The 13,276-nt window shown below is 35.6% G+C and overlaps 1 long non-coding RNA gene across 1 annotated transcript; it reads left to right on the top strand.

The window, feature by feature from the left end:
• Positions 1-10,629: 10,629 nt before the first annotated feature.
• Positions 10,630-12,820, top strand: LOC117274983 (uncharacterized). The gene is made up of 2 exons (XR_011413028.1): positions 10,630-11,020; positions 12,491-12,820. It is a non-coding gene; the product is annotated as an uncharacterized lncRNA (long non-coding RNA).
• Positions 12,821-13,276: the final 456 nt, after the last annotated feature.

The raw sequence follows: 13,276 nt of genomic DNA, 5'->3' as shown, positions 1-13,276 counted from the left end.
TCACTAGTGGTCCAATAATATCAGTTACAGTAAAGAGGTGAACAAATATGAGGCAGAATAAATAAATAAAATAAATAAGTATAAATCCGTGGTACAATTCTCCTATTTACAATAGACTCAAGCTCTCAATTAGCACATTTTCTCCTCAACCGGAGCATATATATAAAAATATAGTAGACCTTACCAAAATGGGTCGTTATACTTCAAATCAGGAAGAACACACATACACACTGGCTTCTTGCCAAATATTACGCATGATTTCATGAGGATATTTTATAGGAATGTAGAGGCGTACGGATCGATCCCATTATAATCTGTGCAATGCCGATGGTCGAATGACACGAACCATAGATGCATCTATTAACCTGCCGAGGCGAACGGCATGCTCCCATGAGTAGACCTTACCAAAAGGGGTCGTTATACTTCAAATCAGGAAGAACACACATACACACTGGCTTCTTGCCAAATATTACGCATGATTTCATGAGGATATTTTATAGAAATGTAGAGGCGTACGGATCGATCCCATCATAATCTGTGCAATGCCGATGGTCGAATGACATGAACCATAGATGCATCTATTAACCTACCGAGGCGAACGGCATGCTCCCATGAGAGTATGGTACATAAATCCTGCCGAGGCGAACGGCCCGATCCCATTAGAGTAAGAAGCTTTAACGGGTCTTTGACCCTCACTCACGAATAAACGTGTGAGTTATAATTTCTTTAACGAATATTTTTTCAATGAAACATACATATATATATAGCACACACAATTTCATAAAAGGAGTATGATTGTTTCGTGACTAATCATGAAACTCGTGAAGTCTCTACAATAACGAGTCTATCACTATACACATGTCTAGTCTCAAGTCATAATGCGAAATAAAAGAATTAAACGAGCAAAGATAATCTCTATAGTGCAAGTATAGCATGGTGTGAACCTAAGTCTACCCGGACAATAACATGAATCTAGTTACGTACGGACTCTCGTCACCTCATACGTACGTAGGCCCCGCATCAAGTTACACATATTAAATATATCACCTAGGGGTAGTTTCCCCCTCACAGAATTAGACAGGAGACTTACCTCGCCTCAAAGCTTACTTTTCGATCCACAATTGTGCTTAAAACCCTCAACTCGGTGCCAAATGACCCGAAACTAGTCAAATGACATTTAAATTAGTCAATACATGTTTAAGAGTTCATTTCCTAACTATTAAAGTGATTTTCCAACCCAATTAGAGGAATTTCTAAAATTTACCCCCGGGCCCACGCGCCCGGATTCTGAAATTTTTTGAAAAAAATTGTTACCCATAACCTCATGAAGTCAAATATATGAATTTTATCTAATTCCATAATCATTTTCGTGGGTTAATCCCGTTTTTATCAAAAATCTAAGTTTTTTTATCTAAACCCTTGATTTCACCAATTTTTACATGTTAATCTACCCACAATCTATGTATTTAACTCATGTTGTGTAGAAATTACTTACCTCAAAGTACTAGGTGAAAACTCTCCCTTCCAAGAGCTCCAAAATCGCCCAAGAGATGAAAAAAAATGAGCTAAATGGCCTAAGTCCCATATTTAATAGAGTTATGCATAGGTCTCAGATGCCGCATTTGCGGTACCTGGTTCGCAAATGTGAAGGTCGCAAATGCGACAAATCCATCGTAAATGCGAACCTGGGCTTCTACTGCCAAGGTCGCAAATGCGACCAAGGAGCCGCAAATGCGGACACTGCTGAGATCGCAAATGCGACCAAAGTGTCGCAAATGCGAACACTGCCCAGATCAGGCTTCTTCGCAATTGCGAAGCCTTTCTCGCAAATGCGAACAAATTCTCGCATTTGCGAGACCTGCAACAGCTGCCAAGAAACACCAGAAAAACTAAAGTTTTTCACATCCTCCCAAACGTCCGAAACTCACCCGAGCCCTCGGGGCTTCACTCCAAATACACACACAAGTCTAACAATATCATACGTACTCGCTCGAGCGATCAAAACACTAAAATAATATCAAAACCCACGAATCGGACGCCAAAACGCATGGATTAACTCATGAACTCAAAAACTTCTAAAAATACTCTCGCGCGTCCGATTCCTATCAAATCAATTCGGAATGACGCCAAATTTTGCGTGCAAGTCTTAAATGATATTACGGACCTACTACAACTTCTGGAACCGGAATCCGAATCCTATATCAAAAAGTCCACCCTCAGTCAAACTTTCCAAAAACTTCAAATTTTCATTTTTCGCCAAATGATCCCGAAACGACCTACGGACCTCCAAATCCACTTCCGGACGCGCCCTTAAGTCCAGAATCACCATACAGAGCTATTCCCAGGCTCGAAATCCCAAATGGATATCGAATATATTGAAATGCACTTCAACCCAAATTTATGAAATCCTTCCAAAATGCCAACTTTCCACAATAGGCGTCGAAACGCTCCCGGGTCATCCAAAATCCGATTCGGACATACGCCCAAGTCTAAAATTCTCATACGAACCTATTAGAATAGTCAAATCCTGATTCTGAGGTCGTTTACTCAAAAATTACACCTTAGTCAATCTTTCCAACTTAAAGTTTCCGGAATAAGAATTTTCTTTCTAAATTAACTCCGAACTTTCCGAAATTCAATTCCGACCACACGTACAAGTCATAATACCTGAAGTGAAGCTACTCATGGACTCAAACTGTCGAATGACGCGCTAGGGCTCAAAACGACCGTTCGGGTCGTTACAATAAGTTAATAAAAAAATCGCATGAAAATGTGATGATATTACGTATTAGATAATGTTATAGCAAAAATAAGAAAAATAATTAACATTTAAAAAAATATAATAAAAATAAAAGGAAAAGACTATTTAAACTTGAGATTAGAAAGTTCTTAAAGTTATGATGAGAACTCTCAAAATATGGATATGACCACAAAATTGAAGTCTTGCTAGATAAAGAAAAATAAAAATTTGATACCAAATTACAAATTTAAATATTCTAAATAAATATCTCATGTAGGTAATTTTACTAATGAAAATTAAAAGCTAAATTTGTATCTTGAGATTAAAAGAGAAAGAAAATTTAATTTCATGTAATAAAAAAATAATTATGGGAAAATTCAATAGATTTGAAACATTTTAAAAGAACTTATGTATTATTTTTTAGACTAATTCAAAATTATATTTTAAAATAAAACGAAAAGATGTTTTGAGTACATGTCAAAATATTTGTGTAAAAAGCTAATTAAAATTTCTTATTAGGGAAGAGAATATATAAAGAGGAAAATAGAGATAGTGCGATGATACTTATATTTACATTTATTTAAAATATATAAATTAAATTATTCAATAATACTCAAAAATATTATTGATAGATTTTAATGATGAAAGAGTTTCGAGTAAAATGATAATAGTGTAAATATATATTAAATTTAAAGAATAAAAAATATTTACATTTATTGATGATTATTAATAGGGTAATAAGCAGGACATTACGTCAATTTATAAGCTAATAAAATATCACATTATAATATAACAATATTAAGTAATAAATAATGCAATAAATATAAGCAAAGAACAAAAAGAGAACAAAAGTTCTGTCTAAAAGTGTAGAAGAATAAGACTTATTTGAATTTGAGAAGAAAAATAAAGTGGTAGTAAGAATTTTGCTAAAATAGTATGATGTAATATGCTCAAACAAGACAGATCACAACGTTATATGTTTAGTATTATTTAATATTGACCGTAAAATAAAATTCAAGTGCCAAAATCAAGAGGTTGGGTTATTACGGTATAGAAAAAAGAAAATAAGTTATCCACTTCGAGATTTGAAAAATAGTTTCATGTCATGCTTTTTAATTAATATTTAATAATTATTTATAATTTCTATATAGAAGGTTTAATTTTAAGATTATTTGCACATATCGAAATAACCCAAATCATAATTTGACATGATTTATGTTCGTGCATCGCGTGAGTACTAATACTAGTTCCTTTTTAAGTCGGATAAATTCCTTGGCAATTACTCAATTTTATTTCATTTACATTAAAGTCATTAAGTTATTTCTCATAATAGAAGAAAATTAAATTTACGGTTGATTTCTCAATTTTTATTTTGTTATAGCAAAGTCATCAAGTTATTTTTCGTAACGAAAAAATCACTCAATTCTGCATAAGTATCACAGGAATTCTTCAAACTGTATCTTTTTGTAATAAAAATAATTTATTCAACTTTGCGTTTTTATCATAGAAAAAAAATATTATGTTAATTGTCATTATGTCTCCTTTGTTTCCTCCTAATGACTTTCTATATTGGAGAAATTTTGTAAAACTGTGAATATTGTGAGAGAATTTGATCTAAAAACGTTAATGCAATGGGTGAACTAGCTAAAAACCGTTATAAATCCAATTTTGGATGCCTTTGGCATATGATGGCGATATTATAACTTAACATGGGTACACTATAACTCAAGAAATACATATTTGTATATTTGTAAGATTTAAATTGTATTCACATATCAATATTTGGATTTATAATTCAAGTTGCTCATGACATGCGTAAGTATTTCACAATCCACACTATAAGTCGTGGTTATTCAGAATTCTTAATGACATAAGCAGTGGCGAATCCCGGAAATTCAATAAGAGTATTTAAATTTTAAATATTCTTTGTTAGTGGGCTATGCAAGAATGTTCAAAGTATATTTTTTGACCAATAATAAGTAATATTTTATCCTATACATTATAGAATTTTTCGGCGAATGATGTTTGATTGACCACCCTCAACCCTCAGACGTACATAGCTTCACCCGTGGACACAAGTCTAAGTACTACAAAATATTTATTACACGCGCACACACATAGATAAATAGATATTGTGTGCACTAAGGCCAAGTAAAAGATACTGACTTTTGACCATACGAAGAAAAAGGATTTGCTCATGCAAAAAAATAAAAATAAAAAATCAATATAGCAAAATATGTACATAACATTAGATATGGACCCACATAAAATTCTTCAAAATATGAAGTCCTATAGCTGTCGAGATTGCAGCCACTTAATTTGTAACAATGATGAAAACCATTGACAGTATTTATTTTGTTTAATGAGAAGTCAATTGAATGCGAAAATTAAGATTAAGAATGTACATTGCACTTAGATCTTTTAGGGTCGGTTTGAAAAGTTACCTAGTAATTGAAATTGGTGTAATTATTAGGATAGTAATTACACAATATAGTAATTACGATGACTTATTTATTCGTCATAACGTAATCACCGTGTAAGTACAAGCATACTGTTTGGTTCCAAAGTGTAACTACTGTATAGGGATAAAATATGTTCATATTTAATGATCGCATGAGAGAGCGACACGTGAAACCGAAGGCAGAAGATACCTAAACCCGAAGGTAATGATCTCGCTTGTCACCGAAGAGAATGATACTCATAACGACGAAATTAATGCCATTATCCGGTAGCATTCAATGAAAAATATTCTACAGCATTAAGTGCATGATCTGTTACAGAGAATATGACATTCACTGCTCACCGTTACACATCTTTCAATGGGCCTCATAATTGTCATTAAAAAGGAGCTTAATCCTAGGACCTTGTTCCCTAGGTGCAACTATAAATAGTGAGCTCTATTATCATTGGAAGGGACACGAATTTTCTGACAAGCATACGCTATTTTCTATCAAAAGCTCAATAACATTTTACTCTCTTGCTTATTTGCATTGTTCTTATTGCTTCTGATAGCTTTGCTCCCGGAACCAAGATATCTACCGTCTATTTCAATTTTAAGGCTTAGTCTTATATTTTTGTTTAATTCATCTATTATTTTTGGATCAAATTAATACACTTGTCTATAAATCACGTATAAATTCAACAGTACCGTTTTATGGGTAAACAGTTTGGCGCCCACCATGGGGCATAGACAGTCGTGTAATTGAATTGATCCGATCCCTGCATCTGTTACTAACTTGGGTGATTCTTTGTTCTTAGCAAAAATTATTAAAAATGACAGATAATGGTGTTAACAGCACACACAACGTTGAGGCCTAAGGAAATCAGCCTAAGCACGAGGATTCAATCAGTGATACCCGCAACGAGGGAAACAAGGCCATGCCGGTCTACGGCGGCTGATATCTGCGACATGTTCAGGAGGCAACTCCTGATGATGCTGAAGAAGAGCACGCCGTCGAAGCAGTCAGGGTCTTGCAAGAGCAACAGGAGGCCATTATAGGTCACCTCACTGTGATGACCCAAAAGGTCATCTTATATTTTAGAATTTGAATCTATGCTTTTAAGCCTTAAAAATCTCATTTTTATCCTCCTCGATTTGTGTGCGCAGTCTGGGCATGTTTCCGGAAAGTTTTTATGTTAAAAACTAATAAAAATAAGAAATTATGCCTTAAAAGTTAATTTTAATTGATTTCGGTCAATATTTTTGATAAATGGACCCGGATCCATATTTTGACGGTCCCGGTGGATCCATATCGATTTATGGGACCTAGGCGTATGCCCGGAATCGAATTCGGATTGATGTTTGGCATTGATGAAAATTAAAAGTCTGAAAATTAATTATTTTTAAGAATTGATTGATGTTTGGCATTGTTAATACCGGGTCCGTATTTTAGTTTCGGAGCTTGATACAGGTTCATTATAATATTTATGACTTATCTGTGAAATTTGGTGAGAAATGGAGTTGGTTTGACGTGATTCGAACGTCCAGTTGTGAAGATAGAAATTTTAAAGTGTTCTTGAGAATTTTATTTAATTTGGTGCTAAATTCATAGTTCTAGGTGTTATTTTGGCGATTTGATCGCGCGAGCAAGTTCGTATGATACTTTTAGACTTGCGTGCATGTTTGGTTTGGAGCCCCGAGGGCTCGGGTGAGTTTCGGATAGGCCACGGGATATTTTGGACTTTGGAAAATCTGGTTTTCTGCAGATTCTGGTGTTCTCGCATGTCCTTCTTCGCATTCATGAAGGTCCTCTCGCGAATGCGAAGAGTAAACTGATGAGGCCAGAATTTTCTTCTTCGCGAACGCGAAGCGATGGGGATTTTACCCTTCGCGAAAGCGTAGTGTTAGGTACTGGGGGGAGGGGGAGTCAGCCTTTCCTTCATCGCGAACGCGAGCAATGTCTCGCGAACGCGAAGGCCATGGGGTAGCCTACGCGAACGCGAACACTGTCTCGCGAACGCGAAGGCTTGGCAGCCAATGCTATTCGCGAACGCGACAGTGGCCTCACGAACGCGATGCACACTGTCGCCCAACACTTAATAGAATCCAAACATGGGATTTAGCCAAAAAATTCATTTTCTCAAAAACCAAACGGTGAGAGGCGATTTTCAAAAGTCATTTTCTTCCCCAAAGTGTTGGTAAGTGATTCTAAACCATTTTCTTTTAATTACCCATTATATTTCATGAATTATCAACCTAAAATCTAGAGTTTTTATGGTAGAATTAGGGGTTAGGGTAGAAACTAGGAATTTCGAAAATTTGGGGATTTAGACCTCAATTTGGGGTCGGATTCCAAAACTAATTATATATCTGGGCTCGGGGGTGAATGAGTGTAATGACCCGGCCGGTCATTTTAAGAATTTGAGCCCCGATCCCCTAATATCTGCTTTCCCCATATTTGTTTGTACTTTTGGGATTTGCCAGAGTGTTTGGTTATGGAATTCGGGGAGTTTTAGGACACTTAGTCCCTAATTGTGAGTTTAAGCCTTAGAGATTGGATCGTAGTCGGAACTGTGTGAAGACGGATCCGGAATGGAATTCCGTCGACTCCGTTAGCTCCGTTGAGTGATTTTGAGCCTAGGAGTATATCTGGAATGTGTTTCGGAGGTGTGTAGTAGATTTAGGCTTGAATTGGCGAAAGTTAGATTTTCGGCGATTTCGGCCGATAGTGAAATTTTTTATATCGAGCTTGAAATAGATTTTTGGAAGTGGCTGTAGGTTCGTAGTATCATTTGTGACCTGTGTGTAAAATTTGAGGTCATTCGGACTAGATTTGACGTGTTTCGGCGTCATTTTTAGAATTTGGAAAATTTTAAATTCTTAGGCTTGAATCTGTGCTTAATTCATGAATTTGGTGTTGTTCGATGTGGTTTGAAGGCTCGACTAAGTTCGTCTGGTGTTATAAGATTGGTTGGTAGGTTTGGTTGAGGTCCCGGGGGACTCGGGTGTATTTCGAGTGCTTAACAGGTGAAAGTTTGGACTTAGAGGAATTTTTGAGTTGCTGGTTCTGGTGTTTTCGCACCTGCGGTGGGGAGTCCGCAGGTGCGGCCCTGCAGAAGCGAGGCTGGTATCGCAGGTGCGCTTTTAGGCCGGGGAGTCAGTGGTCGCAGATGCGACGAGTGAGCTGCAGGAGCGGAGCCGCATCTGCGGAAGGGCAGTCGTAGATGCGGAGGTGAGAAGGACCCAAGGTTCCGCAGAAGCGGACGATTGAGCGCAGAAGCGCATCCGCAGGTGCGGACCTAGCCCGGATAAGTGACCTTCGCGCCTGCGATGACTTTTTCGCAAGTACGTGACCGCAGATGCGGCCCCATGAGCGCAGGTGCGGAAATCGCTGGGATGAAGAGGTAGCTTCGAGGATTCACTCCTCATTTTACAGCAATGTATTAGAAGATCTAAAATATATATAAAAAAAATAAACTCAGAAAGCATATAGACAAACAAGGAAGGAAGAAGAAGAGGAAATATTTTTTTCAGCTTTTACAAAAATATTGCTTTAGAAAATTGCTTTTCATTTTTTTTTTCTTCGGTTTTTACAAAAATATTATTTTAGTTCAGTTTTTAGTAAAAAAAATTACTTTTTTCCGGACTAAATAAATGCTACATATTTAATTAAAACGGAAAAGGATCAGAAATGCCCTTAACGTATTAGAAATGGCTTAAAAATGTCCTCCTTCCACCTATGTGTTCAAATTTGCCCTTAATGTTAAAATGCCCATCAATGCCATGTCATCTTTCCGTTAAGAGAGGGATATTTTTAAGCCTAAAAATAACATTAAGGGCAAATTTGAACCCATAGGTGGATGGAGGCATTTTTGAGTCATTTCTAATATGTTAAGGGCATTTCTGATCCTTTTTCGTAGATTTAATTACAGAAATATATGTCTAAGTTAATACTATGCTAACTAAATAGTAAAGATATATATGAAAAAAGCAATAAGTGCATATTATTTTAAAGTAAATTTTATTTCTTATTAATAGGAGTATTTAAAATCAGAGGGAATATTATTTGTGAGCTACCCGTTAGAATCACAAAGACGTCCTGCCAGAAAGCCCACATGTAACGTACACCAGTTATTGCAGTTTGTAGCTACTAATAAAAGATTCCCGGACTCAGTATAATATCCGGTACAAGCTGTCTCATTGATGTTCACAATGGAGAGCGAGCAGATATATACATAGTATAATTTTTTTATTAGTAGTGTTTAAAATTTAATATACATATATAAAAATTAATTCTGATATATATACACAATATTAATTTTTATACATAACAATATACTTTATCGATGAAGAATATCCAACAGACCACCCTTTCACTGTATATGAATAAGCATTATGTACTATGCTTTGAAGTAAAAGCAATCTCAAATCCCCAAAAGAAAGAAAAGAAAATAACATTACTTGTCACCAAACAAGCCAAAAGCTAGGGCAATACTGGTGAAGATTAAGGAGTCCTTTTCCAAAACTTAAAGATGAAATGGATATATATGTACAAATATTTTTAAATTTCTAGCACTTTCGCTGAATGGGGTGGGGTTATAAAGGTGGGTGGTGGGTTAGAGCTGGACCTTTCTAGGCCACTATCCTTTGATTTTTAAGACAAGCAGAGTATTATGAATACTACAACAGATAGATTCCAGCAGATTGTGTCCACCCCTTGAGGAACCTTGCATGTTTCCTCTTCCTATTTTTTATCATCCCTTTTGACCCCACCAAATGTTTTACGGACATTCCCATGTTTTGTGGATCCACAAAAACCAACTTATGGTCTCTTTTAGCCTAGGGTATTATCATGGGCGGAGCTAAGGGCGCTAGGAGTTCATCCAAATCTTTTTTACCGAAAAATCATTCGGTCTTCGTTTCAATTTAGATGTAGTTTGATTTGTCACGGAGATTAAGAAAAAAAAAACTTTTAAAACTTGTGGTCTTAAACTTGTGGTTATAAAAGCTTCTCATTAAGGGTAAAATGGGTAAAATGAAGAGTTTAAAGTTGAATTATTTTCAATTGTAGAAATGTGTTATTCTTTTTGGAACGGACCAATAAGAAAAATGTATCATCTAAATTGAAATAGAGGAAGTAAGCTCTATGTGTGTTCACTTTTTCATATTATGAATCATTTTTGTGAAAACCCTAGCTTGATTAAATTATTTTCAAAGTTAAAAAGAAATTTAATCTCTAGAAAATAACCTAATGGAAAATCCTATGAATAGATGCAAGAACGGATTGACAGGAATGGTCTCAAGTAAAACTTTAGAAAAAGGTATTACATAACAAGGAAGAAAGGGTAGTTTAGTCATTAAGTATGTATTCGTTAGTATTAATGAATTAGTTAGAAGTTAGTTAGGATATTAAAATATTATTAATTCTGTTTTTAGTCCATATAGATTCTATATATATGGGTTTGTACTCTCACCTTTCTTTAACAAGTTAAGATGAATAACATATTGTTATCTCCTTCATCCTCTATCACCAATTTTCTCTTCTATCTCTGCAAAGTCTGTTACATTTCTTTGTAATTGCTTAAACAATTTCATGGTATCAGAGGTGTCGAGCAAGAGTTCTTAGCTCGGTGTTCGATCTTTGTTCTTCCGCAAAATCAATTCTTCACTGCTGTCTTCTGCAAGTGCATTCTTGAAATTCTTTGTCATCAATGGCGATTGAAGATTTGGCACTCCCAGATGTGAGTCAAACTTCACATGCAGCGGGTACAACCCAAGGTTTCATGAATCAAGTCCCAGGAATCGACTACAATCATCCGTTGTTCTTGTCACCGGCAGATGTGAGTGGAATTCATATTATTTCATTTCAATTTGACAGGTATCGAAAATTACTCTATCTGATATCGTTCTATAAGGGTAGCATTGCTGGGTAGGAACAAATTGGGGTTGGTTGATGGGTCATGTTCTAAAGAAAGATTCCAGAGTGTACTCAGAATCATTAGGAAATGGTGAATGCTATTGTGCTATCTTGGATTATGAATTCTATTGCCAGTGATATTCTTGGTGGTATTATGTATGCGCCTAGTACACAGGCTGTGTGGAATGATTTACATGAAAGGTTTAACAACGGAGATGGGTCTAGATCATTTAATTTGCATAAAGAAATTACTACACTAAGTCAAGGAACAACTTTTGTCTCTGTGTACTTCTCAAAACTCAAAGATTTGTGGGAAGAATTTGAAACTTTAGTTCCAGCTTCTGGGTGTGACTGTGCAAAGTCTAAAGAATTTGTAGTGTATTTACAGAAACTAAAGTTGTTTTAATTTTTGATGGGGTGGAATGATTCATACAGTCAAGCTAGGAGTCAAATCTTGATGATGAGTCCCACACCAACTGTTAATGAAGTTTATGGATTAACCGTCAGTGATGAAGGCCAAAAATCTGTTGCTGCTACCTCAGGACTATTGGGGGAAAATCCAACAGTGTCTGCAAATCATTATAATGTGGCTATGTATACTGGAACTGGACATGGAGGAAATCAGAAGTTCAAGAAAAACTACAACATACAATGTGATTTCTGCAAAATAAAAGGACATAGCAAAGAAAATTGCTATAAAATTGTGGGGTATCCTCCCGAATTCAAGAATAGGAAGAAAGGGGGAGTTGGAAATGCAGCCTACAATGTGATGACTGAGAACAATGTACATGTCAGGAATACAAGTTACAATGGTTCAACTGATGTAAACTCCCAGGCAAATCAATTCCAAGCATCAGGAAATTCAGTTAATCAAGTGCCAATGTATACGAATACAGACACTGAAAAATTCAATTACATTATGGGACAAGGGCCTATTACTCAGCTAAATTTACAAGGGTTGCCTCCAATAACCAACTACACTTTTTTAAAGGAACAATATGAGAAAATCCTGCAAATATTGAATAAATCTTCAGGTGTTAATGGTTCTGAGACTTCTACAGCTAATGCAGCAGGTATTAGCATTACTTGTTTAGCCTTCACTAGTCCACAAGAGTGGATAATTGACATTGGTGCTACCAATCACATGGTAGCTGATTTAAGTCTATTGAACCAAGTTTCCATTGTGCAACCAGAATATCCAAAGAGAGTGTTCTTACCTAATGGAGATATAACACATGTGGCTCACACTAGTTCTAGTAATATTACTAATAGAATCACAGTAACAAATGTGTTTCATACTCTACAGTTCAAGTACAACTTACTATCTGTTTCTAAGGTCACCAAAGAACTAAAGTTCTCAGTAGCCTTTTTTCCTAATTTTTATATTTTTTAGGATCTCTTCAATGGGAAGGTAAGAGCGATTGATAGAGAAGATAGTGGATTATACATTATAAGTGAAAATCTTTAACCAATTGGATCCAGTGATGAAGTTCTATTTGCAGCAAAAGAACCACCAGTGATCATTAAACTCAAGACCAATGAAGACATAGATCTGTGGCATAAAAGATTTGGACATGTATCAGCTTCAATACTTAAAATATTACTACTTGAAAAGATTGAAATAATAGCTGAAAGAGTAGATAAATGTATTGTATGTCCATATGCAAAACAAACAAGACTTTCTTTTCCAATCAGTAATACAAAAACTACTGTTTGTTTTGAATTAGTACAAGTTGATCTATGGGGGCCTTACAAAGTATCTACAACCGATGGAAACAAATACTTCTTAATAGTAGTGGATGACTACACTAGATTTACTTGGATATTTTTGTTGAAATTAAAGTCTGATGTGAGCATTGTGCTACAAAAGTTTATTACATTAGTCAGAACTCAGTTTGATAAGTTAATCAAAGTAATCAGAACAAATAATGGCACTGAATTTGTAAATTCAGTATGTGAGATCATGTTCAACAATCTAGGAGTTATTCATCAAAAATCATGTGCTTATACGCCTCAGCAAAATGGAGTTGCTGAGAGAAAATGCATACATATTCTGGAGGTCACAAGGGCAATCGGATTTCAAGCAAATATACCAATCAAATTCTGGGGGCATTGTGTATTAGCTGCAGTTTACCTTATCAATAGGCTGCCAAGCATAGTCATAAGCAATCAAACACCT

Source organism: Nicotiana tomentosiformis, chromosome 12 (genome assembly GCF_000390325.3).
Source record: "Nicotiana tomentosiformis chromosome 12, ASM39032v3, whole genome shotgun sequence".
Taxonomy (NCBI): Eukaryota; Viridiplantae; Streptophyta; class Magnoliopsida; order Solanales; family Solanaceae; genus Nicotiana; species Nicotiana tomentosiformis.
This window is presented reverse-complemented; position numbering and strand designations above follow the sequence as displayed.